Raw genomic sequence first — 16,046 nt, 5'->3', positions numbered from 1 at the left:
GGGAACTGGCTAGTTAGTGACGTAGGCAGCGAGGGAGCCCGCTGATTGGCTGAGGTCGGGCCGCTCTAGCGCGATGTAGGCAGAGGCTTGCTGGGAGAGCGGGACGGTGATTGGCTGAGAGGACGCACACGGGGCGGGGAGAGGGGGGTGCTTTGGAATTTTTGCTGCGGCTCCTCCCCCTCACTCACTAGTCTCTGGTGACGCTCTGTGAGGCAGATCTGTGATCAGATTCACTTCAATCCGCTCCACAGTTGAACCAGTAGCAGGTTTTTCAGCATAATCTGATTTAGGATAAGCAGAAATAACTGCTTAGATAGAGAGGCTGAATCCTCAGAAGTCCCTCATTGTTTCCTTCTGTCATCTCTACTGGGTTCCCTATCACAGGGAGGGAACAGGGAGACCAGAAGAAACCACATGAGGGTCTGAGGAGAGGACCATCGGCCCCTCAAAAGAGTTCTCCAGAAGAAATCGGTGACTTTTCACCACGCAAGATGAAAGGCCATGTAGAAGTGTCATCCTGAATGAAGACACAGTACTATGAACTGAAGTACATGATTAGAACTAGTTTATCTCTGGCTTCACATTATGTATTTTTATTAAAGGGTTTTATGACTCACACAATATTCAGGGCAATGGCAGAATTTGAGCGTTATGTTATTGTGAGTGATGTGTGAGCGCTTAACAAAATGAGCTGTAAACAGGAAACGAAAGTGAGAGGAAAGAAAAATAAATGCACAGGCACACAACGCAGGAAACTGCTGCAGCTCCAAGCATCATTGTGCAGCCTATATATACATATATATATATATATACACATATACTGTGTACATATATATATATATATATATATATATATATATATATATATTTGTATATAGAAACCTCTCTCTCTCTTATGTATATTCAGACAAACCCATATTTCACCAAAATAAATCCAACTACAAGGCAAGACAAATGCATACAATCTGCATTTCATCTTTACGTCCCTCTCATGTGACTCATCAGAGGACACGCGAAGTGAAACCGCATTCACATCACAAGGCCGACCAGAGTCTTCATCAGTGGGGTCGTAATAACAGAGAGGCCGCGCTGTTTCCCAACAATGAGCGACGTCAGACAACGACTTAACTAATTAATCCACCAATGAGGAGGAGAGGAGAGGTAACAGTTGTCCTACAGCTCGTTCAAACGCTGAGAACAAAACGGTTTTAAAAATACGAGACCCCAAAAAAAGTATGGCAGGTCATGTTTGCCTCAGCAGGTGTTGTAATAACTTCATTTTGGACTCCCTAGTTTATTATTTTGGAGGTTAAGGAAGAAGAGGAGAGGAGAGGAGAGGAGGGCCGAGTGTATCACCAAGCAAATGAGACGTTGGCATTCTCTCACCGAGGGGCCAAAGCCTCTCCGAGAGGTGCCATTACATTCCACAGCCATGGCAACGGGCGCCGGTACTTTCTGTGAGCTTACTTCTTCTACTGGTGTGAGCGGCTGTGCAGGAGTGTGAACCAGTTCAAACACCACAGGACTCCTTCTGGACTTTGGTTGATCAATCTTTAGTTTTTTTTTCTCCAACAAACCTCAGGAAGAAGAACAAAAAGCGACACGAACGTCTTAACGAGAATGATCTGTGCGGCACGGTGCGTGTTTCACCTCCACATGAAACAAACACATCTGAGAGCATCACTGCTGCGACGCTTTGAACACACGCTGTAGATTGAGGCCCACACACACCGTGATATTAATATACACGTTAATACTCACTACTGTGTAACATGTACTGCTGTGTGACTAAATGAATGAGCCTTAACGTATAATAAATAGAGAGCATATTCTCTAAACAGAGATCCATATGGTAGCAGCTTAACTTAAATAAAAAGGCTTGACATTATATCACTAACTTTTTACTGTAAAAGCTGAGTTCAGCCAAGGAAATAATTCATATTTCTACCAGAAGATGGCAGCACGTGCTCGTCTGTAACACGAGCCCGTCACTAAATGTTTTACTGACACTTGGACCGACATACTGTTTACCCGTCTTCATCAAACATGCATTGTTGCCCAACTGACAGCATTTTGCCCACAACAGCAAGTAAGCCTGAAGTTGACTGATATCAAAGACAATAAATAAAATGGTCATATTTGATCCATCATCAAGATGTTTGTGATATGTTTTATGTGGTGCTGTCAGGCAGACATTTACAGACACACTTTGCTCTGTCTCTCTCACACAGATACAGAAAGCACAAATAACAACCTCACTATTGTAGAAGTCTGTTTAAATGAACAACTCTTCTGGCTAAAAACTAAATCCATTTGACTTTTCTTGTATTCTGGTTCAGCTCTCCGAGTAAAAACTCAAAACTCACAGAAACAGGATTTCTTGAAATGAAACATCGCTCTTATTTGGTGTTAATTGTCACACACTGAACGTGTCTCCCTCAAACGTGTCAATCCTCTGGACTGCACGCCTCTCTATTGTTCCCCTCTATTGTTTCTCTGCCGTGTCAGCGGCTCATCCAGGTATGAGAAACATAGTATAGTTTACAGGAAACCACTTAGGCCGGATCCTGCCTGTAGTAAACAAAGAAGCCATGAAAGATTGATGCAAATGTTCAAACCTCAACCTCACAGTGATGCGTGCTAATCAATCAATCGACTTGTTACGGTTACTGTGATTAGTGTGAGAACTAAACCGAGCCATCTTCATGCTGCCGGTTAGTCTGTATTACAAACGTACGCTAACGAGCGGACTGTTAATAAAACGATTGCAGAACTCAAAGACGCCTGATGCTCCGAGACGTGTCGAGTTATTATCGGATGGCTTAGATTCCACCAGTGTCCATTCGGTCAGAGTCAGAGTGATCTAACGAGGTAATATCTGTTTCCTCCAGGTCCGGCTGGAGACGCAGCTGATTGCACATCATTTGCATTACAGATAGAGCTGGTGGGCGGTCTGCTCAGCTATAAATTATGTAGTGAGCAAAGACCTCGAGGTTAAAAAGGCGGTTACGAGGATCCACCAAGGCTATGAATTGTTAATATGATTCCCCTCATCCATATGGGCCAAACATGCAATCAGATAAAGGTTAAACTAGCATCTCCAGGAGAAGACAGGCAGCTTATCTAAACAACAGTATTGTAGTCAAGACCACCTAAACCAAGACCAAGTCATGACTAAGACCAGAGCGGATCGAGACCGAGACCAGACCAGCGCGAGCCCCGCACTGCATGACCCACTTACGATAAAACAAATGAAGAGTCCTCTTCCTTAACCTCTTTAATTGCCATATGTGTGTATGTGAGGATTTATGTTTTCTATGAGCAAACAAACACTAACGAGCTGAAAGCAACTTAAACATCTTTATTCAACACGTGCTTCCTTTCCTAGGGCCTGTAAAGGTCCCGGCCTTTTTATTCAAGTGGTTCAGGTCGCTACATTTTACTACTGAAGATGTGTCTGTCTTGAAGGGGTCATGCTGCATTTGAAGTAGGACGTTTTACATCCAATCACAGTGATGGTGTTGACACATAACTCAGACAACAGACGGGCGCTTTAGTGACATCCACCGAGACGACACACCTTCAGAAGAGTTGTATTGAAATCGCTGTGGAGCCCAAGATGGACCTGGAGTACTACAACACTGACACATGATCGTTACAGACAAAGAACATGTAAAGGAGTAGCATTGGAGGAAAAGGCCGACAGCTTCTAACAGAGGTGTGTTTGAAGGAGGCATACCTGCGAGTGCAGGCAGCTTCTGTAGCTCTCTGTTAGCACTGAGGGGGAAAGAGGAAGTGCTGAACCTCTTCTCCCTCTTCATGGCCGAGTGTGACCCCGGCTGCTTCGCCCTCATCACCTGAGCTGCCGGAGGCACTTTCTTATTGGAGCCCTGCAGAAACAAGAGTCGCAGAGGAAGAGCTCCCGTTACCGGGGCAGGGTAGAGGCGAGGTACTTCCTGCACCCGAAGGAAATGCCACAGGAATCACTTTGCTCAAGTGTCGCGGAGGAGTTCAAAGGAGGAGAGGAGAAGAGAGCAGAGGAGGAGAAGGAGAGGAGGAGGAGATGAGACGAAAAGAGAGGAGGAGGAACGAGGGTGTCGTGGTTAAGGGTCAAGTTCCTTTCCGAATCGGATCAGGTGACTCTCGGCGAAGCAACCCGATCTCAGCCGGCGATGCGCTGCACTGCATCAGTTGACAGAGTTTGTGATGGAGCTCAGGGGACAGAATAACTGAGCACAGATGGAGTTGATAAAGCTGTCAATGGGAACAAACAGCAGGTCCAGCAGTCAATCAAGCAGGTCTCTTACAATCTCGAAGCAGTGTACTCAACATCACTGAATAATGAGGACAGAAATAGACGCCACAATGACTCCTATTATCCTCAGAGGCCACACAAGTCACGATGAGGAGAACTAGGGAAGTGTTTTCAGAGAACACGGAGTCATAAGATCATGCCCAGATATCACATGAGCAACTTTGTCTTCATTCGTCCTAAAGATTTTCCACCTAAAGGAACAAAATAAATTCCCAGGGAAGCACCCCATGCTATGATGTCTGTGTGCTCACTGTGACACCGAATGACAGTAAAAACAAAAGAGCAGAAGCAGGAGACCTTTCTTTATGCTGTTTCTTTGTAGTATCCTGTGCTAACTTTACAATTATTAGCTTATGTTATCATTTTTCTACATGCCAGTAAATGCATGCATCTCTTATATGTAGAGTGCATTTTTTCTGGACAGTGAAAAGTGCAAACATACTTACATCTCGGTTGTCTGCAGGCCCATTTCTACCTCCAGATTTTTTAGATCTTCCAGATTTTGTTTCCTAAAGTGAGTGACAGCGAGAAACCCAATAAAACTCAATAATCACAACACGCAGAACAATAACAGCCATCACAACAGATGACAAAGTAAAAGCACATCTGCATCAAGCATCCACTTCACCTTTTCTTTTCTGCTCGTGTGAGGCATGCTGCTACAGTCCCCGGTGTCAACAGGTCGCGGGTGAAACTGTGGTCACACACTGACGGCAGATGTCCGGTTAAACCGTTAACGCGTCCGGGACACACTGCTGTGGCTTTCACAGCTGACCGTCCAAACACCACGTGACTGAGACCTCACCACATGTCGTCCTGCGTCCGCGGTGGCCGCGCGCCAACATGTCACGTGTTGTTTAAAAAAGACAGAGTTCATAATTGAAGGAAAGAAGAAATGTTCGCGGTCAGTCTCTCAGTTCTTGCTGCACTTTCTGGAAGCCGCTGTGTCCTGCAGCCGCTCCGAGAGACGCGTCATTAGCCGCGTGTAGTGCTCAGTCGGCACCACAGGGGGGCAGTGTTGTACCTCTTGACCCGGGCTCTCTCTCCTCTGGGCCACCATGAGGTCATCGGGGTCCCGCAGTGCTGACCGACCCATTTCAGGCATTAACTCATTTAAGTTGCACAACAACAGATATTGGAGTTAGGAACCATTCAAAGGTGACAACCGTGTCTGAAGAACATGAATACACTTTACTATAAACAAACCAATTCAAAAAAATGTTTCCTCTCTAATGCAACTTCCAAGAAGATCCATCTGCAATACAACTACATGGGATATAATCCCCACCCAGCATTGTAAAGCACATGTTCCACACATGTACAGTGCTCTCATTTCTTTGGGCTGTCCTCATCCACTCTGTGCAGAACATCGCAGTGTGGTTTCATTCCTGGGTGCTCGTGTTAATCACGTATCGTTGTTATGTTGTTGTAACACGTCACTCGGTCCACGTGGTGGCAGTGTTGCATGCGTTTGAACCTCGTGTTCTATTGATTCTGAGTGGTTTGCGTTCACCTAAAGACAGGTGTGTGAACAGTTTGTAGTGAATTCTGTCGCGTGAGATTACCACACGACGATGATGTAACTCTGACGAGCCAAAGTCTGCTTTTCTTTTCAGTGAATTTGAGCGAAAACTTGAAGCGCCCACACGATCCTTTAATCCTGGTTTGCATGAAAGCGGCCTGAATGAGATGATCCTTCTTGAATGTCTTCACCTCCTGTAGGTTGAAGAACGAATGGACTTAATCCAGAGTTTAAACTACGGTTCACTGTGGTGTCAGTTTAGCACAGGGTGACATGAGCAATGCATTCATGTGTGGGCTGCAAACAGAATAGGATGGTCTTCTGTTCTGGCTGTCGATGCAGCCCGCTGATGTGTATTGATCAGGTTGTGTTCTCTGAATCACTGTGTTTCCATCTCTCCGTGGTCAGAGCCTCATCATCAACGCGCTGTTATTACTGGATGATACGGCTCCCTTCATTTCCTGCCTCAGCTACAGCACTGAATGCAGCCGCACACAGAGAGAGCGTGTGTTTCCTTGTGCGTGTGCACGGTTGGGTTGATGGATGACCGTGTGAGACGACCCACAGTGTCCCGTCTCCACAAAGAAATGCAGTAAATTAACTGGTATTTACGGGCAGCTGGAGTAATGCAGAATACCAGTGATGTGAGGGAAGATTTGTATTCCCACCATCCTTCAATAAATACATCTGTTTTCCACATAAATCTGCCCAAATAGCCTTTTTTATCATTTATCGATTTCAGGCTGGGAACAATCTTCACACTCAAGTGTGTATTTTCTCTTTTTCTGACTCTTTATCATTTGAAACAATTGAACCTGTTTCACCCCAGAGCTGTGCAGGACGGTCAGTGAAGAGTGACAGCAGCTTGTTTCATGAGGAAGCTGTCCAGCCTGCTCGACAACAGCCTGTTTGTTTTTCCAGGTGACGGACACACAAAGGGGTCAAGGTGAACGAGGAGTGGACGGCTTATTGAGATGGAAGGAGATCGCTGGAGAGAACAAAAGAGAGCCAGAGGGGAGCAGGGCAGAGCAGGCTGGGTTGACTGTAATCACTGCGCTGCATCGCAGGTGCACGATCACCGATGATAACGCATTAACGCGCATTGATCGCGTGACACTATTTGTCTCACGCGAGCTCTCACACTTGCATGCCTGTCTGTTTGCCTGCTTTTGTTGTGAAAGGGAACTGTCATGGTGTGGCAGATTGATTTATAGAGCAATTCAAGAGGGTGACATCGAACGACAACAGCGCAGTTCATGACAGGACGACTCGAAAAGTACTGAATATATTCACATGTTCAGGGGGAAATACCAGAATGTAAGCGGTGGTGCTGCAGGTGTGCTTCATTAGGTTTCTTGATTCTACCTGAAGATGTGGAAATGCAAAGAAATCGTTCAATGAGTTGTAAATCAAAGGAAGTCTTGCTATTCTTAGATCCACTCTTAGTTATCAGCATGCTATGTTAACGTGCACATTGGATGTTGACATGCTTATGTTGACATGCTTATGTTTAGCATGATGGAGCGCTCTCCCTCAGTGTCCAGAGGAAGTCCTCATCTCGCCCCAGCAGATGGCTTGTTTGACGGGCCTGGAAGAACATCATGTACCGCCTGCCTCCAGAACATCATCCTTTGGGACTCAACTTTCCAGTTCCTCCATGGTGACCTTATATTCTTTTTTGCCTGTAGCTACTTTCTGCAGTCACCTTGCTGTTTCATGCCAACTCCACTGGAACTCAACTTGTGTTTTGCTACCTAGAGCTCATGCTGCACCGGCTTCTACCTCTGTTCCTTCTCCCCGGGGTGCTGGAGTGCTCCCCAGATAGCTCTTCCCTGAGCTCTATCCTTTGCACTCGTGTTGCAGCCTGATTTCTGCATGCCTTCTACAGAGATGTTGTGCTTTCAGACACGCTTTATCATTCAGCCGGAACAGATTTGGGTTGATTGCACATCTAAGCCCATTTAGCTTTTAGAAATAAATCTCTCTCAGAGATGTCAGCACACATTTTGAAAACAGAATCTAAAGGCAGGACCGTTACTGAACATACGTTAAGCTATTCGAAGGATTTAAAATGTTTGCATCAATCCCAAATAAACGTCTCCTGGGTGTGTTGCTCATATCTTTCTTCACTTTAGGTAGATTCTTCTACAGCAAGAGAATAAAGGAGAGAATGTGAAGGTGAGTTGCTCAGAATCCATGACCGATCCTAATGGCCAATACCGGACAAGTCACTTCTAATCCAGAACTTCATTAACACACAATTACGCCAACCATTCCGATCTGACACAGACATTAATGGCTATCGACTGGCTGACTCGTTACTCTTTGTTTCAATAGACTCATACCAGCATCCTCACCTGTCTCACCTGTCTCACCTGTCTCACTGAAGCAATTAAAGGCCTCGCATCAGAATCAGTGACCTGACCTCCTCGTTTATTTCTGCAGCAGAAGAAGAAAGAGACTCACTGACCACGGTCACCACAGCAGAGCCGGGGCTGTCTTATTTTGAAGGGCTGGTCATGCTTGTAAAGTCAGAGAAATAAGACTTTATTTGTCTAATCTTAAAATAGAAAAGAGCAAATATGTTCCATGTGTTTTTTAACTTTGAATTGTTTTATTCAAAACTGTTTAACCTTTAAGGTTAAAGGCAACCTACATATTAGACCTTCATTTAGCTTTGTTTCATGTTAAAGTCTAGGTGTAGGCAGAGAATAAACACATTCTGTGAAAAGGTTTTAGTGAGAGCCGTAAATGTGTTCAACTTAAATTCTCTCATCACGCTGAGAGCACAAGCAGCCTGGATGGCGGGAGGTCGGCTGTGAAGAAACGCCCTCAGCTTTCTTCATCTCTTCCTCAGAAAGCACACACACACACACACACACACACACACACACACACACACACACACACACACACACACACACACACACATACCAACGTGAACACATTTAACGCTCACACTGCGTGACCTTACAGCACTGTGGCATAGTTTGGGATCTGCGTCTTTGAAGTAATGCACATTTGTATGGCGTGCACATTTGATTTTTTTCAAATCAATTTTTAATCAGGTCAGTAGTGGATCGACGTTGAATTAAACAGTATTCTCTGTGGGTGTCATTGTTGCCCAGCTAAGCCTTTGTGAACTCTGACTGGAAGTGTGATGATATGATTTTATCGCACATATTTCTCCCCTTTTGCCTGTAAGGGTTTGAGACGAAGGCATTTCAGAGATTACAGGAATGAAGAAAAACCCGTAGCTCTGATCTGTCAGGTTATGAAACATTGGAAGGAAGTGTCATCACACACACACACACACACACACACACACACACACACACACACACACACACACCTGCCTGCACACACATGCACGGAACATACACAGGCTTTGAATATTAAATATACATGTGCTACAAAGGGAAGAACAAACACAAACACACATTGAATCATGGCAGCATCACAACAGTTGTTTGAAAGTGAACAACGCTTTGTGTTGTAGCTCTGTTGTTTGACTTAGAGACTACAACAGGCTTTGTGTGTGCGGCACCATGCTCTCTCATCCGTCTTTCTGTTTTAATGTGAAGTTAAAGCAGCAGCTAGCTTAGCTTAGCTTAGCTTGAGCTGGGGGTCCACACACAACCCCCCATGAAACACGCGTTAGAAATCACGTGGTCATTGGTGAGCTTTAGAGGTTCTGGTTGGCAGACTGTGTTTGTACTTGTGTGTAAGATAGCTGGAGCCTCTCAGTTGGAATTTCAAAAGCTACTTTTTTTTGTATTGATTTTTTGAGCAGTATTTAAATGTTGACCTCTGAATAACTCGCCTTGAAGAGTGTTTCACCACAAGATAGATCAGATAATAACACCGCATGCCAATGCATGACAGACAGACACAGACCAGCACATGCACCCACACAGTGAGGCCTGTACAGGGTCAGGGTAAACGGCTTGTCCAGGAGGTAAGGTTCTGGTTGCAGAGTGGATTTATTCCCTCAGTCAGTGAGCGAGGGGATCACTCGTACAGATGAAATCTGTAGGCTCTTCTAACACTGTGGGGGACGAGTCAACAACACAACTGGATCCCCTCTGTGTGAATGAAAAGGTCGTCACAGCTGCAGCCGTCAGAACATTAAAAGACGGACGGAGACTGTGGGAGGAAAAAGAAAGAGAGGCTCCAAATAAATAATCACATTTAAACATTGCAAACATGTAATTCTATGTTGATTCCTCTGTAGTTAGAGTTTTAATGAAAGATTTTCATTGTACTCAGATTACAAAAGAGTAGCAGTGGTGTCGTTTAAATCTTCGTTGCTTTTGAACAGTTTGATCGTTGGACAACCCTCACACAGTTAAGTGTTTACTTCCCACCATATTTGTTGTTGCTTGCTTGCTGACTGGAATTGTGTCTTTAATGAATGTGAGGAGACACTGGTTCATTTTATGTTTATTTTATGTACATATCAAACGAAAAGTTATTTAAAGAACAAGAAAAATACATTTTGAATCTCAAACTATTCCTACAAAGGTTAAATAAAATACATGTAAAAGAAGAGAACGGTACCGATGGACAGTTTAAAGAAGAAGGATGGAGGAGTACCAGATAGCGTATAAATTACCCACAATGCAACTCGACCACGCAGAGACAAGGTCTGTTGCTGTGCGCTGGTTGCTTCTCTGCATCACATGACCGTACGGCTCACTAACCGGATGGATCACATGACTCTCTGGATCACAATGGTTCCGGTCCGACCCACAGCTGAACGAACATGTTACATCACAGACTGAAGTCAACGTTAGCTCTTCCACACCTCCTCAGAGACGGCGTGTGGCGCTGAAGCTGCTGATGTGAAATACCTGGTTGAGGGATGTGCTGCATTAAAACAGAAAGCAGGACTCACACGGTGGATGTTTTGGATTCTATCTCTTTGTATTCCATTTTTTAAAGTCCACAGCAGCATGAAGGTGTGACACTAGTGGATTATGACAGTAGCTTTTACAAAATGTCTGCTGTCTGGCGTCTTCGCCCTGCTTTCACACATTTCATGAGAGATAAAGTCGCACTGAAAAGCTTCTGAAATGAAAGAATGCACCGTCCTCCTGTCAGTCAGTGGCTGCTCTGACCCCTCTGTCTCTCTCTCTCTCTCTCTCTCTCTCTCTCTCTCTGTCTCTGTCCTATTCACGGGTCTTCATTCTATCTCCTCCTCGCTCGATCCTCTGCGTTCTCTCTCAGCCTCAGCTCAGTTCCTCTCTGCTGCCGAGTTACTTAGGTCAGAGAAGGAGCCGGCCGTCCGGGCTAATCTGGGGAACGCAGGCGGCTGCAGACGGAGACAGAGGTTGACAGAAAGGCCAGCTCTCCACATCGATAAAAGGCCGCGCTCGTGCCTCAAATCAGATACCCTCCAACGTGACCTATAAATGTACCCGAACGCCACAAAGAGAAGAAGTGCATCTTCACGTCTGGAGAGGCTCCACCGCCAGACGTGAAGCTCAAAATGACCCCGCAGAAGCAGGAATTAGAATTTGACATCAGGACCTCAGACTGATGGAAAAGATGAGGCTGTGCATCGACAGCTTTGAAGATAGAAAATAGAAACCATCAACGGGGGAATAAGACTTTGAAGCATTTTCGCATCAATCATCTGCTTTTAATAAACCGCATCGTGAATGATTACATAATTGCATGTTATTCTATGTGTGGGAGTTGTAGATCTTGTTAATTCATGCTGAAAACCTTTTATCACTGAGATTTTTCGGGCTCTGCCTCTCGGCTCAAGGCATCAAGCTTTCACTGTTAAAAATGTAAAATGGAATTCCTGCCTGGTATGGATTCGCATAATTAGAAATGAATGGGCATTTCAAATCATTCACAAAAACAGACTTCTCTTTTTGCCATTCCACACTAATTAGTCCCACTGTTGCTTTGCAGTTCTAGCAAGTTTGGAAACGACTTAACCGTCACATGTCGGCCCATGGTTGCATGGCAGCACTTTACAAAGACAGGGAATGGATGAAATGATGTTCCTGGCAGAGATAGGCCGACGCCCTGCAGGAAGAGAACGTCCCACAGTGTGCTTCTCTGAGAGTGAGAGGACAATGACGCTGGAAGAGAACATTTCTGTCCTCATTACAGTCGACTGTAGAAGGTGGGGAGGAAGACAACACACATGCCTGACTAATAACATATGTATTATTCTTATATACTACGATCATGTGGATTATGTACTTTCATCTGTGTGTATATGAAAGCATCAGTGAGCGCTAAAGGAACGATGTGGCCATCTTTATTCCTGATAATAAATATAATACATGATTCTCAGGACATGCTAAGCTGCTCTATGAATATAGAGACTCATAGTATAATTACAGCTCAGCACATGCAGTAAACGTTACGTTCTAGCTTGATTGCAGATATGTATGTACTTATAGAACATGTTGTCAGTTTCAAGTCTGAAAAACAAGACGTTTTCATCCCCGGAGGAGCAGCAGCTATTCCGTATTTATTGAAGCTGTCGCTGGACAGCGTGGGAGGATCACAGTGGCTGGGTGGTCTGCAGCACTCCGCTGATGGCACGAGTCCTGTTGTAAGTGAACGATGGCAGCAACTAAGGCAACTATTGCCGGTGTCCACAAAGAGCACAGTGAAGACGGACGGATGAGGGTTCTTCAGCTGTGTTAGGAGAACATATAGTTCACACATTCAGCACAGGGACCAGAGCTAACAATGCTCCTATAATATATTATCACTATTGTATCGTTACAAATGTGATACGATCGTCTTTGTAGAAGGTTTTTTATCAACATCATGTTGTCTTTGTACAGAAGTCTTTTGATGTGAGGCTCTGTCTATAATTAAATCTGAATAATGAATGAAACATTTTCTTCTTAATTCATTAAAGAAACACAGCTGTGTGTTTGTGTTGCTGCTGTTCAGTGACTTCCTTCAGGGTGTGTTAGTGCAGCTACTCATATAAGGCGTCTACCTGGAGGTGATCATTAAAACGGCAGGTCTTCCAGCGGGATCACAGCTCATCCTCTCCAGAAAAAAAAAATGAAAATAATTAAAAATAGTGTTGAAAATGAATCGGAAGATTCATTAAATTGCTTCATTGCTCAACTGTGGACGCACAGACTGTCAAAACATGGGCGTCACATAATGTGAACAATAGATTCTTCATTAGGAATCAGACAGATTAGATGATCGCTGTGTCTCGTTCCATTTGGGTTCAACTGCGGTTCATCTGCTCTACAGATAGATCACCGACTGAAGCAAACAACCACTGTGTGTGTGGGTCCTTCCTCCTTTTATTGACATTGTTTCTGGTGAGATATTAATGACTTTGTGACTTTGCTGTTGTTAACGTAACTGTTTCTGGTCTAAAAACATTATTTAGTCTGGTAGAAGAACTGAGTATTGATGAGAGTAGCTCCTAGCTGTACTTAAGATAAACTATCCCTACCTGTAGGCCACCGTAGGGAGGGGCTGAGCCGAGGTTTTGGAACCTGCCACAGACCACAGGCGCCATTAAATCTTAAACACGGTCAGTGTGAGTCAGATGGCGGCTCCCGGTACCGCGGTTTCATAAGCTTGTAGAACTCCGGTGGCCTTCAGGTGACGTGAGAAGGTGAAACGCTCTCTCTAGAGCCAGTGACCCGCTCCCAACGAAGGTATGAAGAGCTCATTCTAAGGGAACGCAGACAGGATTCTTACTCTCAGCTGATTAATAGAAACATATCTATATTCCATTTGTGCTAATAGATCATCCTAAATCCTACACACTGTCCCTTTAAGAGATTAGAGTAGCTAACGTATAGAAACTGAAAGCACACACATCTCAGTGAAGGATTAGATATCTTCCTGATTGATACTTGAGCATAAGAACATGTTGCCACACAGAACATGCTTGGTGTCTCCTCAGTTTAATGAGCTGCTGCTCTGTTTACGTCCCCTCAGGGAGCTGTAGCCGGGACAGAAAAACACATTTCAGTGAATATGTTCTTGGTTTTGGGGCATCGCTGGTAGCTGTCGCCCAAAGTCTTTCTCAGGCGTTTGAATCAACCAGAGCCTCAAACCGAACACATGCGCTCAATTTAAATCAAAATGTTTCGCTGTTGGGCATCACAAACACCTGAACTGCTCACCGTACTTCACTGATTCCAGTTTCCTGCTTCTGGGTTTGTTTGATCATTTTTGAGACGTCCAAACGACCGATAGCAGAGAGAGTGAGCTCTGCGGAGCTGGAAGGTAACTAGAGAGAGGCGGTTCGTTTTGTACACCTGTTTACTCACTTCTGAACTCTGCCCCTGCAGGTATTTATCACGGGTTTAGTCTTCAGTCCAATGTGTGACTTTCAGTGGAACCAGGACACTCAGTGCTCTCCCTGTACTCCCTGATTTGAACTCTTACATCCTGCCTCAGCTTCCTGTGAAGATCCACGTCTCAGTCAGCGTTGTAAGTTGGACGGCTGGCATAAAGGTTGCTGGTAAACTTCCAGTGACGACGACCCCGCAGCGTACTTTACATCACTCCGTCGTGTAGATGTTAAGATGACATATGGTCCATTCTCCCGTGTCTGGTGCTCATGTATGTTTTAAACAAATGTTTTTACGGCCCCTCGCTGCTCTGGCTCCATACATGAATTATGAATCCTCAGCTTGCGTGGAAAAGAACCGGGTGTAAAGAAGTGTATGAACACACAATGGAGAGTGGGAAGAACAAAGTCATCTCCCAAACAATCGATCAGCATCACTTATTCATTGGTACACTGATCATGACACCTTCAGTACGTCCTTCACTGTCTGTAACATTTGTTACCGTTTCTGTTTCTATTTCTTTCCCATTGCTGCGTCACGATGTCTGCGTTGTGCCGTAACAGTACGTATGACAGGACATGTTAAATATTCATCTGAGCCTTTTAAATCATTCATCTCCTCGTTTGTGATCGTGTACGTTGAGTTAGCGAAGGTGTTTTGATCAGTGAGTGTGTGTGTGTGTGTGTGTGTGTACATAGGTAGCATATAGACCACGCTGAATGTGCATGTGTTTCAGATGCACGGACAGAGTGTCAGTGACTGTGTGGATGGAAGCTTGTCAGATTGCATAATGTGCTTGTTAATCAAAAGGTGGACGGCATGATTGCATCATTTATTTACTGCGTCGTCTGTTTGCAGCTCTAGAAAAACTAAGAAAGGAACGATTGAGAGTCTCTCACAGGATGTGATAGTCAGGTTAACGATAACTTAAACTGTAAATATATATGAGATCCATACTCTGTGTTAGTTCTCATTCGCCTCAACTGGATTTTTTAAATAATATGTTAATAATATGCACATATGGCACTGCTTTTTGACATTCCTCTCCATTGGTGATCCGTATTTGTTCTACTGAACCACACAGGTGAGGTGTGACTGCTGAACTACACAATTGATTTTATTTAAAAGCAGCTGATATTGATCTTTTCTCCTGGTAGTGTGACGTATCTGTTGAGGTGGAACCTTTTGAACCTTTTGGCCTGACTTGCTTTGCTTTCAGAATGGATTGAGAAGTGACAGACAGTCCCGGGAGGTTAAGTGCATCCTGACCTTTTTGGTTTCAATGTTCAAGACAGCCTAACTTTATCTGAAGCCGTCTCCTATTCACGCTGATCCGGAGAGACAGAACTACTTTTGTACGTTCTTTTGGGGGCATTTTAGCCTTTAATACACGGTGGAGGGAGACACGAGATGTAGCCGCTGCTTGTCTTAACCGACTCAGCTGTCAGGACGCTTCTTCTGGGTCTAATCTTTCTGCAGGTATTCTTTTATTTGTTTCAGTGTCTTCGCTGCATGCTAATTAGTTCAGAGTCATTGGCTCACCTCAGGGATTAAAGGCAGACATCCACAGCCGATGGGCTGATTGTGGTATCTTCATCTTGTGGTAGTTCATCTCTCATGTATCTGCTGTTCCCTCCTCTCACACATGCTCACTCATAAGCTCCTTTCAATATCATCCGTTATGAGCAGCTGGTCTCTTCTATCCAATAGCACAGCGACACAAATACATGCTTAGCCTGTCATCTCGCTGCTGTCTCTTCTTAAATATGACTGTGACTCTACCTTCAGCACGTTAGTGGTGCCGTTACTCCACCTCCACCGTCAGCTTCATCAGCTCATCGTTCTATCGGCCTCATCAGCGGAGGCTGGAGGTGATGAAGTGATGCTGTTTGAAGATGAA

The sequence above is a fragment of the Cebidichthys violaceus genome, unplaced genomic scaffold (assembly GCF_023349555.1).
Source record: "Cebidichthys violaceus isolate CVI_PGR_0920_01 unplaced genomic scaffold, fCebVio1.0.p SCAF_39, whole genome shotgun sequence".
Classification (NCBI taxonomy): Eukaryota; Metazoa; Chordata; class Actinopteri; order Perciformes; family Stichaeidae; genus Cebidichthys; species Cebidichthys violaceus.
This window is presented reverse-complemented; position numbering follows the sequence as displayed.